The sequence below is a fragment of the Panthera leo genome, chromosome B1, assembly GCF_018350215.1.
Source record: "Panthera leo isolate Ple1 chromosome B1, P.leo_Ple1_pat1.1, whole genome shotgun sequence".
Lineage (NCBI taxonomy): Eukaryota > Metazoa > Chordata > Mammalia > Carnivora > Felidae > Panthera > Panthera leo.
Window position 1 is genome coordinate 194,434,246 of NC_056682.1, and position 14,332 is coordinate 194,448,577.

Here is a 14,332-nt window from a genome sequence, read left to right on the forward strand (position 1 = left end):
GATTAAAAAAGAAGGGAGATTCCTCTAGATGTTTAACGCAGATTATGTGATGAATCTTCAAAACAATCCAAGGTAAAGAAAGCATAGAGGAGAAGGGGACACAATTCAAATACTGGTCAAAATAAAAGAAAAATAAGTGGGGAAAAGCTTCATTTTTCAGAATGGAGTATCAAGGGGGCAAAGCTCTAGATAAACATCAGGAACATGGAGAGCAAGGGTTGCAAGAAATTTCCACCCTGTGGACATTTTGCTTATTGAAAGAGGAGAAAACGGGTTTTGAAAGTCACAAAGCAAGTTGAAAGAACATTTGAGACCAAGGCCAGGTTTTGTGGCTCTCAGCTCAAAGCCATTTCTGTTCCCCATGCTGCCTCCTTTAAAATGTAAGGAATCTAAAGAAAGGTCAAAAAGAAGGATGTGCTGAGAGATTAGGAAAACCAGATGAAAGATGAAAAATGTAGTGTGGGATGAGAAAAGTGAATAAAAAAATGAAAGGACTCATTTCTAATTCATACATGTTTTACTTTGTTCAACATTTAGTATCTGTGATTTAGTGGTGGTTTGGCACATAGAACAGGAGAGCGAAAAATAATGAAAATATGATGCTGGCAATATCATCCATCAATCTGAAGTACAGAGTCCTTGGCAGGTGTACATTCAGGATCACAAGTCTTTGTTTAGAACAGCCCACTATACCCAACCAAATACCAATATTTCATAGTCCTTTCATCTAAATTAGAAAAAGAAATGTCATCCGTCTATAACATACAACCTATCATGGCCTGCCTTCCTAGAAAAACAAAGCAGCCCAAACTTAAAGGGACCAGCATGTCATCTGGGGGGAAGGCTCTTGTTCTTTTCCCATTTTCCAAAGGAGGTAGTGGAGTGGGAAGTAAGTGACTTTCGTTGGAAAGTCATATTATTTGGCATTCACATTCTTTAGTGGTTTTATTTGTTGAAGCTTGGAGATAACAGCCAGGATGGAGCCAGTGAAAATAGAGCAGACATTATATACATTTTTCCAGGCTGAATCTGAATGCACTGCACATAGTGTATTAAAAGCTTATAATGCACCATGCACGGTCTTTGGCCTGCTGGGCATCTGGCCCTTTCTATCATGTTGCATATAATGTTCAGGGACAGAAAAGAACCTGCCCAGGGGCATGCGACCCCACACCATACAGAGTTTATTCAAACAAGGATGGGGCAAGGGAGAGAACATCTTGTCATGAGAATAATTAGCTTTTTTCCTAAGCTGTGATTTGCCAGGTATTGTAAGATTTTTACATGAATTTCGTCACTTAATATTCATCAACATCTTTTCAGGATTGCTTTATTACTGAATGTGTCGCCCAGGTGAGGATTCTGAAACAGAGAGAGCAAAAGTAACTCTCCCTAATTTCTAGAGCTATGGAGACATTGATTGCATCCCAAGAGCTTCATAAACATGACTTTGTTTACACAGAAGTCATGCAAACAAATCATAAGCTTTATCTTACTGAACACAGACCTACCATACATGTGCCTTGGTTACTTGGCTTTTGAAGGCTGGTATAAAACATCAAATCAGGTATTTCTTGGGCTAATGTTTGCAACTTTCCCTAAATCACCCACAGGTTACAAAGAGAAGTTTTGCAATGGAGTTATATTGAATGTAGCCCCTGAATGTTTGAAAATGTAGCTGATAAAGAGTGGAGGGAACATGTTCCAGGCCAGGAGAAAGTAAGAGACAAGACAAAGATAAGGTGAAAGGGGGGGGGGGGGGGGGGGGGGGGTTGGTGGTGGTGAATCTGCACAGGGGGTGTGGGCAGGCTGGTCATATGAAAGATGAACTTGACAAAGTAGGCAGAGAGCCATCAGCAAAGGTCTTAGACATAAGGCTGGGGAACCAGGGAACAACTGGAGGTTTTTGAAGGTTCCAGTTCATCCTGGATTGATGACCAGGTCATTCTAAATTGAATCTAGGCTTCCCATTGCTCAGAAGAAACCCACTCTTACCAAAGTTTCAGTCTGAGCACCTTTGAGAAGTTCATTTAAAAATCTCAAAAGCTTTTTCAAATACCAAAAGACCCCAGCACGTCATTTAAACGCAGATATACCTGAGAGTTTAAATTCTAAGATTGGAGAATGAATGGGAGAAAACGCTTGGACATAAATCTGGTTTGTTTTGTTCGGAAAAGGAAATGGAAAAGTAATGATCAGCGAAGGACCCGGGAAAGATGAGAAGGCCTCCCACGGCCGCGTGCGGGTTTTGGGAAATCTTCTGAGCCATCGTTGCAGTTCTTCGGTGCGGATCCGAAGTCAGGGAACTCAGAAGCTCACATCAGAGACAAGAGCCGATGGGCATGGACGTAGAAGAGAAAAAACAAAAAACAAAAACCACAGCATGAAAGCTCAGCTGGGTTTGGGCAGAGTTTTGCTTCCAGGTGGCTGTTTGTATTAGAAATCTGTCAGGTCTGGATCCACGTCGAAGGGGTGACTGAGCCGACTGGTCTGCGGAGAAGCCTGGTCCCATCCAGATGGCACGCATGCTCACGCGGTGATGATCACACTCTTTCTTCCGCTTCTCAGGACCTTGCATGTCAGTGCGCCCTTCCAGGACTTCAGCAGGAAATCAGTGTTGTAGAATGTCGCCTTGAAGACAAAGGAGAAAATGGATGCAGAGCTTTTTAATATTGCCATTTTGAAAAAATAGAAATTTAAAAAAAGCCAAAAATGATGAAAGCGAGGTTAAAATGTAAACCTTCCAGGGCTTATAATGAAGTATACACGGCAGATTATTTCTAAATGCTACCCCCTCCTCAGTCCCCAAATCAGATTATGAGACATTTATGTTTTATTTTACTAAATTTGACTCTGCTTACGTGATATTGAAGAAATATAGAGATTTTTTTCTGTTTTTATAAAAAGCAGATATTGTTAAACGCCTGTATTGTTTGTATGTTTCCATAAAAATTGTTTTTATAATAAAACATACAATAATTTAATAATTTTAGAAAATAAAACACGAGCAATAAAAATGTATCTATAAACTTACCACAAAGAGAGAATAGCTGTTAATATATTGGTGCAGATTTTTTCAGTCTTATCAACATACACAAAATTCATGCACGCAAAATTCTTGACAAAACTGAAATCATGTCACATGTAAATTATGTTGAAAGATCTATATTGATTAAATATGATGTTTGCATCTTTCTGAGAGTCCTGAAATGATCCTGAGAATTCTTGAGAAGTGCCTGCATAGTTTAGAACTAAATTAAAAGGTAATTTTTTTTTTTTTTTTTTTTTAACCTCATATGCCCATTTGAGTTTGGCTGAACTAGTAAGACAGTTTATGAAGAGTAGAGGTGCCATTTGGGGGACTTTCAGATATAAAACAGAAATTTTTATCAAACAAATGTATGTATCAAATATAAATAAGTATCATATTGTGACTTTAAATTATAATCTCCCGTCAGTGTGATATAGTCCTTAGAAGTTAAAGTAGATTCGTAGACAATGACATACCTTCACTTGAGATATTCATAATCCTGACCTAATGGACATGAATCCTGGTGGTCAGGGATCCGTTTCCCAGATGATGCTTGACCTAAACCCATCCATGTTATTTCCCCCAACCCTTTAATTATCCCTAAAGTTCACATCATAATACCCCTCATCCCCAAGCATTCTTAGTGTGGGAAGCTAGAAACAAGTGACACTCAGGAATTCAATAAGGCTAGGGAGAAGTTGAAGACATTTGCCATCTTTATAAAAACTCAGTGTTTAAGTCCTAGGTGTTTTGTGTTGACTCCAGATGTCCCAGCAAATCACATGTCTTTGTGCAGGCAACACATCCAGCCTTGGGACACAGCATCACATAGTGGGTGCAGTGTGTTGTGGGAGAAAGCCTAAGCTTTAGACAAAAGAGCCACAGGCTTTCCATACAGGCCACATAATATCCTTGATCTCAGTTCCACGACCCTGTTTTATACTTTTTGGAAATCCAAAAACAAACAAAAAACCTTGTAAAAGAGTAGTAAAGTTTCCAGTAATTCTATGATGCAGAGATAACCACTTTTAGGGTGTTGATGTATTTCTGTGCAATTAAATATTACAAAACTGGACTAAAATGAACACTATCTTATTTTTTTAAGTCATGCGGTCTTTATTCTCTATTAAAAAAAACTGCCTGCCATTTGTCATATCTCTACAATATAATTTGTTGAGTTATTCCCCTAATGTGGGATGCGTGGGTTGTTTACTGCCCTTCCTTATTATTAAAAAATATTCTGGTAAACATAACATAACCTGTCTGAATTCCAAACGAATCCTCGGGATGGAATTTAAGGAGTTTTAACAACTCAAAAAAAATCCTAAGTAAAACATTGACATGTATCGCCAAATTGTTTTTTAAAATGTTATGTAATTTCACATTCTCACCAGTCATGAATGAGGCCTGTGTCAATACAATCTTCAATGTGACTATTAATTTTCTTCAAACTGCCACTTTGGCAGAAAATATGACATTTTATGATTATTTAATTCATATTTATTTGGTTGCTAGTGATGTTAAAGCATTTTTTTTCATATGTCTGTGGATAAATTGTATTTCTTCTGCTGCAAGGTTTTTGTTCATTTATCAACCCGGGTGCTAGAATTTTAAATAGCATTTTACAGTGTGTGATTATAAAGCTACCATGAATTACTTATTCAATAATAATTAAATAACTAATTGAATAGTTTTAGAAAATATAAAAATAAGTCAGCAATAAAAACATCAGTAAACTTACTACATGAAAATAACAGCTGTTAATATGCAGTTCACATTTTCCCAGTCTGATGACATAAACACTCACTCATACACATACATTCTCTTACACACGCAATTCTTGACAACGCTATAATCATGCTGTATGTAAAAGTTAATCTCCATCCGCTTACTTTTTTTAAAAAAAGTTTTTATTTATTTGGAGATAGAGTATGCAAGCAGGGGAGAGGCAGAAAGAGAGGGAGAGAATCCCAAGCAGGCTCCACACTTTCAGCACAGACCAACATGGGGATTGAACCCGTGAACTATGAGATCATAACCTGAGCCGAAATCAAGAGCCAGTGCTCAACCAACTGAGCCACCTGGGTGCCCTTCCATTTATTTGCTTGTAATCCATATGTGTCTGTATGTTTGGGGCTCTTCTTTGATCCACTCTGACAATTTCTGTCTTTTCAATGGTGCATTGAAACCACTGATGTTCAAAATAATTACTGAGGGAGTTTGATTAATATCGACCACGCTTGTTACTGTTGTCTATTTACTGCCCTTTCTTCTTTTCATCATTCCTCCTTTCTTCTTTTCATCATTCACTCGTTTTCTACCTTTGTGGTTTTCACTGAGCATTTTACATGTATCCATTTGCTCTCTTTTCATAGCCTAGCAGTTAAATTTCTTTTGATACTTTTTTCAGTGGTTGAACTAGAGTTTCCAATATAGGTTTACAACTAATCCAAGTGTACTTTCTTTTTTTTTTTTTTTTCAACGTTTTTTATTTATTTTTGGGACAGAGAGAGACAGAGCATGAACGGGGGAGGGGCAGAGAGAGAGGGAGACACAGAATCGGAAACAGGCTCCAGGCTCCGAGCCATCAGCCCAGAGCCCGACGCGGGGCTCGAACTCACGGACCGCGAGATCGTGACCTGGCTGAAGTCGGACGCTTAACCGACTGCGCCACCCAGGCGCCCCAAAGTGTACTTTCAAATCACACTATGCTGCTGTATGGGTAGGGTGAGTACCTGATAATCACAAAATAACCCTAACCTTTCTTCCTTCCTTCCCCTTGCTTGTATCATTGCCATCATTCATTTCACTTATGTATGTATATAGGCATAAAAAATATATATGTACGCATATATGTGATATGTACACAAACATACAGAATCAAATACATTTTTGCTCTTATTATTTGGAACAAGTTGTTGTCTGTTTGAGCAATGAAGGATAAGAAACATAAGTTTTTATCTTACCTTCACCTATTCCTTCTTTGATGTTCTTTTTTTCTTTATATGGATCCATATTTCTGACTATCTTCCTTCTCTCTGAAGAACTCCTTTTTTTTTTAATTTATTTATTTTTTTGAGAGGGAGATAGTGGGAGTGGAGAGGAGGGAGAGAAAGAGAGAGAGAGAATCTTAAGCAAGTTCCACACCTAGCACGGAGCCCAACTCAGGGCTCAGTCCCATGACTGTGAGATCATGACCTAAGCCAAAATCAAAAGTCAGTCGCTTAACCAATTAAGCTGCCCAGGTGCCTCTCTAAAGAACTCCTGTTAACATTTCTTGCAAGACAGGTCAGCTGGTAACAAATTCCTTCCTTTTTTTTTTTTTTGGCCTGAGAAAGTCTTTATTTGTCTTTCATTTTTGAGGATAATTTCACAGAACACAGAATTATAGATAGGTAGCTTTTTATGTTTCTTTTTCTCTCAATAATGTAAATATTTCATCCACTCCTTTCTTTTTTTTTAATGTTTTTTTTTTTTTATTTATTTTTGAGAGAGCACAAGTAGAGGAGGGGCAGAGAGAGAGGGACAGAGGATCTGAAGCAGGCTCCAGGCTGACAGCAGTGAGCCCAAAGTGGGGCTTGAACTCACAAACCATGAGATCATGACATGAGCCGAAGTGGGACACTCACCCGACTGAGCCACCCAGGCTACCCTCATCCATTCCTTTCTTGCTTGTGTGGCTTCTGAGAAGTCAGATGTAATTTGTCTATTTGTTCCTCCGGCTTTTTTCAGGATTTTTTTTTTACCGTTGATTTTCTGTAGTTTGAAGATGGTATCTGCAGCATTTCGGTTTGGTTCCTACAATTTCCATCTCTGCTTATATTGCCCGTCTCTTCCTACATGTTGTCTGCTTTACTCATTAGAGCCCTTAGCATATTCATCACAGCCGTTTTTAATTCCTGGTCTGATTATTCCAACATCCCCGCCATGTCTGATTTTGATGCTTGTGCTGTCTTTTCAAATTGCAGCTTTGCCTTTTGGCATGCCTTGTATTTTTTTTTTTTCTTGATAGCTGGATATAAAGGTAAAGGGAACTACTGTAAATAGACCTTTATTAATGTGGTGGTAAACTGTGTGGTTAGAAGCGCTCTATAGCCTTTGATTAAATCTCAGTCCTTTGGTGAGCCTATGCCTTTAGTCTATGAACCCCACAACTATTTCTCAGGTTTTTTTTCTCCCCACTTAGGTGGCATAGGATGACTAATGTGGACAGTAATCGGTACTTCCCTTCCCCCACATGGAAGGCTAAACCTGACTGGAATTGGGGATTCTCCCCCCACTCTCCCGCTGGGTCAGTTAAACTCTGATAATAGCCCAGTAGGTTCGACTCTGGGTAATTAATTTCTCCTCAAGGCAGCCCTTCTTCAGAAAAAAAAAACCAGAGTACTCTGGTATATTTCAAAATGGGTACTTTTTCCCACCCCCTGCCAGAACATGAGGGGATTTGGGGATTTTTCTCCCACATTTACTCTGAGAAGCTGGTTGGGCTATTGAACTTGTTAAGACGCAGTGGCAAATTGCAAGTTCCTTATATGTGAAACCGGAAACCAAAAGTTCACAAAAACGTATCTATTTTTTCACTTGACACTAATCTTTGAGCATTTCTTCTCTGATTAAATATCGTGTTAAAGCACAATATCAAATTTTGAATACTGTTACTCTTAACGGGAGCGTCATTACCTATGTAATCATATTATCTTGTATATTTGTATCTTCTGCCCTTTCTCTGTGATGAAAAGCCTTGAAAATAGACACTTAACTGCAAAGCAGTGTAAAACTTGTTTCTCCTCTCCAAAAGTCAACAAGCAAGTTTAATAACAAAGATTTGAATAACCTTTAGAGACAATAATGGAAGAAGTGTTACAAAGCAGTGTTTCCAGACGACTATTTGTTGGTAGAATTTGAAGGACAGAAGGAGGCTTGTTGATTCCGTTTGTGGTCTCTCTGGGACTGTACCAGAGACATTCCGCTTGAGAACATTTCCTCCATTTCATAGGAATGTTCTCCCTGCCTCCTGTTCTCCCTGCCTCAGGATTCTCTCCATTACAAAATATCCCTTCATCATGAGAGATCTGAACTTGAAAACATTCTACTTTATCAAATACATTTATATAATATTCATTCAACCTTAGACAATCTCCATTTATAAAATACTCCCTACATCTCATCACCCTTCATTTCTTGGTCATGCTCTTTTCTTTTTCACAGAATTTATCACCACCGGACACTACATCATATGTTTATTTGTTTACAACTATGCGCTATGTTTATTTCTGACTAGAATACCAGCTCCCAGAGGGCAGTGCTGTCTCATTCATTTTATTCATCATTGAATTTCCCAAACCTAGAACTGTTCCTAACATAGAAAAGGTAGTCAAAAGTACTTTTAAATATATAAATGAATAAATAAGTGTAAAATACCTTGTATATGTAACAAAATACTTTCTTGTATAAATAAAAAATTTCACTTTATCTCTCCAGTATCCTTATGGTATGAGTAGCTGATTCCTAATTTCATGCACTGTCTGCTACACGTACAGCCTCTGGTAGGAGCACCTTATTTTATTTTACTTTCTTAATTTTTTTGGAAAATAATTTATTTATTTGAGAGAGAGAGAGAGAGAGAGAGAGTGTGTGTAGGGGAGGGGCAGAAGGAGAGAGAGAGAGAGAAAGAGTGTGTAGGGGAGGGGCAGAAGGAGAGAGAGAGAGAGAGAGAGAATCTCAAGCAGGCTCCATGCTGAATGCAGAGCCTGATGTGGAGCTCGATCCCACAGCCCTGGAATCACGACTTGAGCCAAAGTCAAGAGTCAGATGCTCAACCGACTGAGCCACCCAGGGTGCCCTTAGTAGGAGCATCTAAGATGGGTCTGCCATAGTCTCCAATGTGCCAGAACCATGAGAGTTACTGAGATTCCACAGATACCAGCAATGCTGGTCTTCATTATTTTCACAAATTCCCCACCTCATTACTGCTTTGGACCCTCAACCCCAGGTCCTTTGACTTCTCAGCTTCCCCTACCCTTTAGCTATGATCATCACAGTTTTCCATACCCACAGATATTTCCTTACCATACCCTCTTCGTTGGAATCTCATGAATATGTTTTGATGTTGGCCTTTATAGACCATAGTTGCCCATATTTTCTGCTATGCATTTCTTGCTTTCTCAGATGCGGTATTCAGGACACTCAGCCCTCCCTTTCCAACCATTTCACCCACATCAGTTTGCTTACATGTCTCATTTATCCCATCAGCTTCAGATGTCCAACATCCTCAGAAGTCCCTCTTAAAGACAAAGTAGGAATAGCCAATCATAGCGCAACATATATTTTTAAATTATGGAATCATATACAATAAATAGATGAATGAATGAATAAAATAAATGTATTCTCACATAAGATAAATCCTTAGACTAAAGGAATTCTTCATCAATCTTATCAATTTTTGTTGAATTTGAAGAACTTAGGATTTGGGGGGTTGAGTTTCAATAATGTAAGATTATTATCTATCCTTTTATCTTCATTTTCATAAGAACACTATGCTAAAAGGAGACTTTGTACATTTTAAAACTATCTTTCTGATCTTAGATTAAATTTTCAAAACTTTTTTTCAAAGGTCTTTGTAAAGCATACAGAGTAATTTAAGGAAGTGTGATTTTTTTTTTGATATTAACACCTAGCATGTATTGAACATCGACTAATTGATAGGCATTGCACAAACTCATTTACTTCTCCCAAAAGCTTTATCTCATACAACATTGGTCAGAAGAGGCTAGACTAGACTATGGTAACTAACTCAATATATCTCAAGAGTGTAACATAACAAACCTTTATTTCTCACTCGTGTTGCATGCTTAATAAGGTTAGGCAAAGGACTCTGAAGCACACAGTCACTCAGGGGCCCATGTTTATAGAAGTTCTGCCATGATAGCACCCCCATCTGGAAAATGTGCTTCCAAAGTCACTAAGTAAGAAAAGAGAGAGCGTGTGCATTTTTTCTCAGAACCACACACCTCTATAGAATTTGCGTTAATTCCATTTCTGCTTTAGAAATAAGCAGATACAGATTCAACTAAAGGGTCATTTGAAAGCCTGTCTGCTGTTTATTTGCACCAACATTCTCCTTTGATATAACATGCAGAGAATTTAATTATTAGATCTTTTGATGGTTATATGCCTTATGAAATTTTTATAGTGAATTATTTATATAACACTTTGGAAATTGCTACACTTCCCCAAATCTTGTAACTTTGGTTTTTGAATCAGCAATGATATATTCTGCCTGTCATTTCTTTCAGGAATATGTGGGCTTGAGTCCTATTTCAACAACTCAAAAATTGTATAACATTTATATATATTTTTTTCTCAGTGAACTTCTTTTTTGCCCATATGCAAGGTATGAAAAGAGTAACTACTTCACGGGACTGTGGTTAGAATTATATCTTTACAAATGTATGCACAGTATGTACATACAATTATATATGAAAACTGTGATGTCTAGCCTGACACATTATTGATGTTTAATGATGTTACCTCTTAAGATAAAGCCAAATATTCATAGATTTAGGAGTGTTTGAGAATTATATTAATAAAATACAGATGAACTACATGATGGAAATTTCAAAGGATAGGATCCCTTTTTAAAAAAAATTTTTAATGTTTATTCACTTCTGAAAGACAGAGAGAGACAGAGCACAAGCAAGGGTGGGGCGGAGAGAGGGGGACACAGAATCCGAAGCAGGCTCCAGGCTCTAAGCTGTCAGCACAGAGCCCGACGCGGGGCTCAAACTCACGAACCGTGAGATCATGACCTGAGCTGAAGTAGGATGCTCAACCAACTGAGCCACCCAGGCGCCCCACAAAACTTATTTATTTATTTATTTTTTTTTTTTTTAAAGAATAGGATCCCTTTTTAAAGACTCATAAACCAAGGAGAAAACTGTGTGTTCAAGTGTTCAAGATACGTTGGTGCTAATATGCTCTTTTGGTTTCTGTCATTAGGTTCCTATTTTTTGGTAAAGGTCCAAAAATTTTAGTATTTTACATTGATTTTGTCAAATTATCCTTGTGTTTAAAACTTGTAAAGCTGAAGTAAGAGAGAGTTTATGATGATTTAGGAAGAGACTGCTACGATATTTCCAAATATATTTTGAAATACTAGCAAAGTCTAAAAAAATGAATGTTGGGTAAAGATTTAAAAAAATGAGTGGCGCATTCTAAACACATGTTGAGTTTCACCATATTAGAGCTTGTTCAATAGATCTTGATAATATGATTTGCAGAACACATTGGTAAGTTCATTTTTAAAATGCCCATCAAATTGCAAGGGTTTCCTTTTTTTATTCAGTGATTACACTTCTAGAATTTATCTAATTTCTGTACTAACACACTTTAAAGATGATATTACCAGGTAATTTTTGTGTTATGGTTTAAAGCAAAATAGTAGAGGTGATTTAAATATCTATCAATATGGTATTGGCTATGTTCCACTTATACAATAGAAAAGTAAGACAATTTTACTTAGTAGTGTGTTGAATAATAATTAGTAAATCCTGTCTACCGCTTCCTAAAATAGTGGAAAGGCTAGCTTCTTCTGCTGCATCAAAAAAATATATCTTGATAAAACTTGACTCAAATTTAAGGTGTACCAATGAGGCATATGGTGTAAAAATATAGACTGTATTAAATTTGATGGCTCAAGGAAATATCCACATAGAAGTGCCTCAGGTTCTTTGAGCCTGGTGTTGTTCTACCCAGAATTCTCTTACCCTCAGATCTTTAAAAGGCTACGTTCATATATGAGTTTCAGCTCATGTATCATCCTCAATGTGGAGCTACTTTATATTGCTGGTAGAGATATAAAAAGGTACAGCCATTTTGTTAAAAAAAGTTTTGGAAATTTGTTGGAGAGATCTCACATTAACATCATGACTCAGCAATTTTACCCTTCAGTGTCATGTTATTTCCTCTTTTGATGATAAAATGTGGATTTTCCCCCCCTTCTGTTTACTGAAAATTTTTCTCTTCGTCTTCGGTGTTCAAAAGTCTGGGGCCATAATGTACCCAAAACTCATTTTCTATATCCCGTTTCGGGTTTGCTGAGCTACTGGAATCTATGGGATAATATATTAATAAGTTTTATAAACTCTGTTACTTTTTTAAGTACCCATTCTCTCCTCTCCATCTATGTCTCCCTTCCCACACATGTATAATATTTTGGTTGTGTCCCATGTGTCTCTTACACTTTGTTTTGCTTTTCCTTTTCCTGTTTTTTTTTTTTTTCATGTTGTGCTTTAGTTTTGGTATATTCTCTATGAACTTATTTTAGAGGTTAACAATCCTGGTTTTTTCACTGTCCTGCCTGCTGTTAAATCATCCAATGAGTTCTTAATGCTAGCATTTTCTCAGTTCTAGGGTAACCATTTGGGTTTTATATAGATTTATTCATCTGTTGAAATTCTTTGTCTTTTGATCAAATTTATCTACCTTCACCTTTATTTTCCTTAACATAATAATTCTAGTTTTAAAAATGTTTTTTCTTAGTTGATTTCTATTAGTATTTTTTTAAACTAAGAGTTAATTTTTTTTTAATGTTTATTTGTTTATTTTTGAGAGGGAGGGGACAAGCGGAGAAGGGGCAGAGAGGGAGGGAGAGAATCCCAAGCAGGTTCCATGCTGATAGCACAGAGACCAATGTGGGGCTCGATCCCACAAATTGTGGGAACATAACCTGAGCTGAAACCAAGAGTCGGACATTTAACTGAATGAGCTACCCAGGCACCACAAGAGTTTATTTTTTAAAGCAGTTTTAGATTCACAGCAAAATGGAGTGGAAAGTAGACAGATTTTCTCTTCATATGTGCCCTGTCCTCACACATGTATAGTCCCCCAGACTGGTGTATTTGTTATAACTGATGAACCTACACAGATACATCATAATCACCCCAGGCCCATAGTTTACATTACAGTTCACTCTTGGTGTTGTACATTCTATGGGTTTGGACACCTGTATAATGACATCTATACATCATTATCCATACATGTATGTAACCTATCATACATTATCATAGATAATGACATGTATCTACTATGCATTTCAATATGTATTAAAATACAGAATACTTTCACTGCCCTAAATATCTAAAAGTCCATTGTGCTTTGCTTATTCATCCCTCTCCTCTACCCTCAGTACCTGGCAATCACTGATCTTACTACTATCTCTATAGTTTGTCTTTCCAGATATCCTGTAGTTAGAATCGTACAATATGTGCCTTGCTCAGATTGCCTTATTTTGTTTAGCAATGTGCATTTAAGATTTCTCCATGTCTTTTCATGACTTGATAGCTCACTTCTTTTTAACACTGAATAATATTGCATCGTTTGGATGTACCACAGTTATTGTTCATTCACCTGATGAAGAACATCTTGTTTGCCTCCCAACTTTGGAAATTATGAGTAGAGCTGCAATAAACATGTCTGCCCAGATTTTCCTGAGGACACAAGTGTTTGATCTCCTTTGAGTAAATATCAAAGAGTGCGATTGTTGGAACTTATAGTAAGAGTATGTTTAGTTTTGTAAGAAACTACCAAGCTATCGTCCAAAGAGGAGATGCCATTTTGCTTTCTCATGAGCAGAACATAACAGTTCCTGTTGCTACACATTCTCACCAGCATTTGGTGTTGTCTGTGTTCTGCATTTTAGCCATTCTAATAGGTGCATAATGGTATCTCACTGTTGAATCTTAGGAGTTCTTTATATATTTTGGATAAAAGTTCCTTATTAGATTTATCTTTTGTATATACTTTTCCCAGTCTGTGACCTGTCTTCGTATTCTCTTGACTTGCCTTTCACAAAGCAGAAGTTTTAAATTTTAACGAAATCCAACTTATCAATCATTTCTTTCATGGATCATATTTTTGGGGATTGTATCTAAAACGTTATTGTTATATCTAAGGTATGTAAGTTTTTTCCTATGTTATCTTCTAGGTGTTTTAGAGTTTTGCATTTTACATTTACATCAATGATCCTCTTTTAGTTAATTTTTGTGAAAGGTTCATGGTCTGTATTTAGATTTTTTTTTTCATATGGATATCAAAGTGTTCCAGTACCATTTGTTGAAAAGATTATCTTTGCTATATTGTATTACCTTTGTTCTTTTTGTTAAAGATAGTTGCTTATATTTATTTTAATCTATTCCTGGGTTCTCTATTCTGTTCCATTGATTTATTTGTTTACTGTCTTGGCAATACTATACTATCTTGATTACCAAGGCTTTATTTTAAGTCTTGAAATTAGGTAATGTC

General features: G+C 37.0%; 1 pseudogene; it reads left to right on the forward strand.

Moving 5' to 3' along the window:
• Positions 1-14,332, forward strand: part of LOC122218537 — a 159,900-nt pseudogene that overhangs the window by 40,062 nt on the left and 105,506 nt on the right.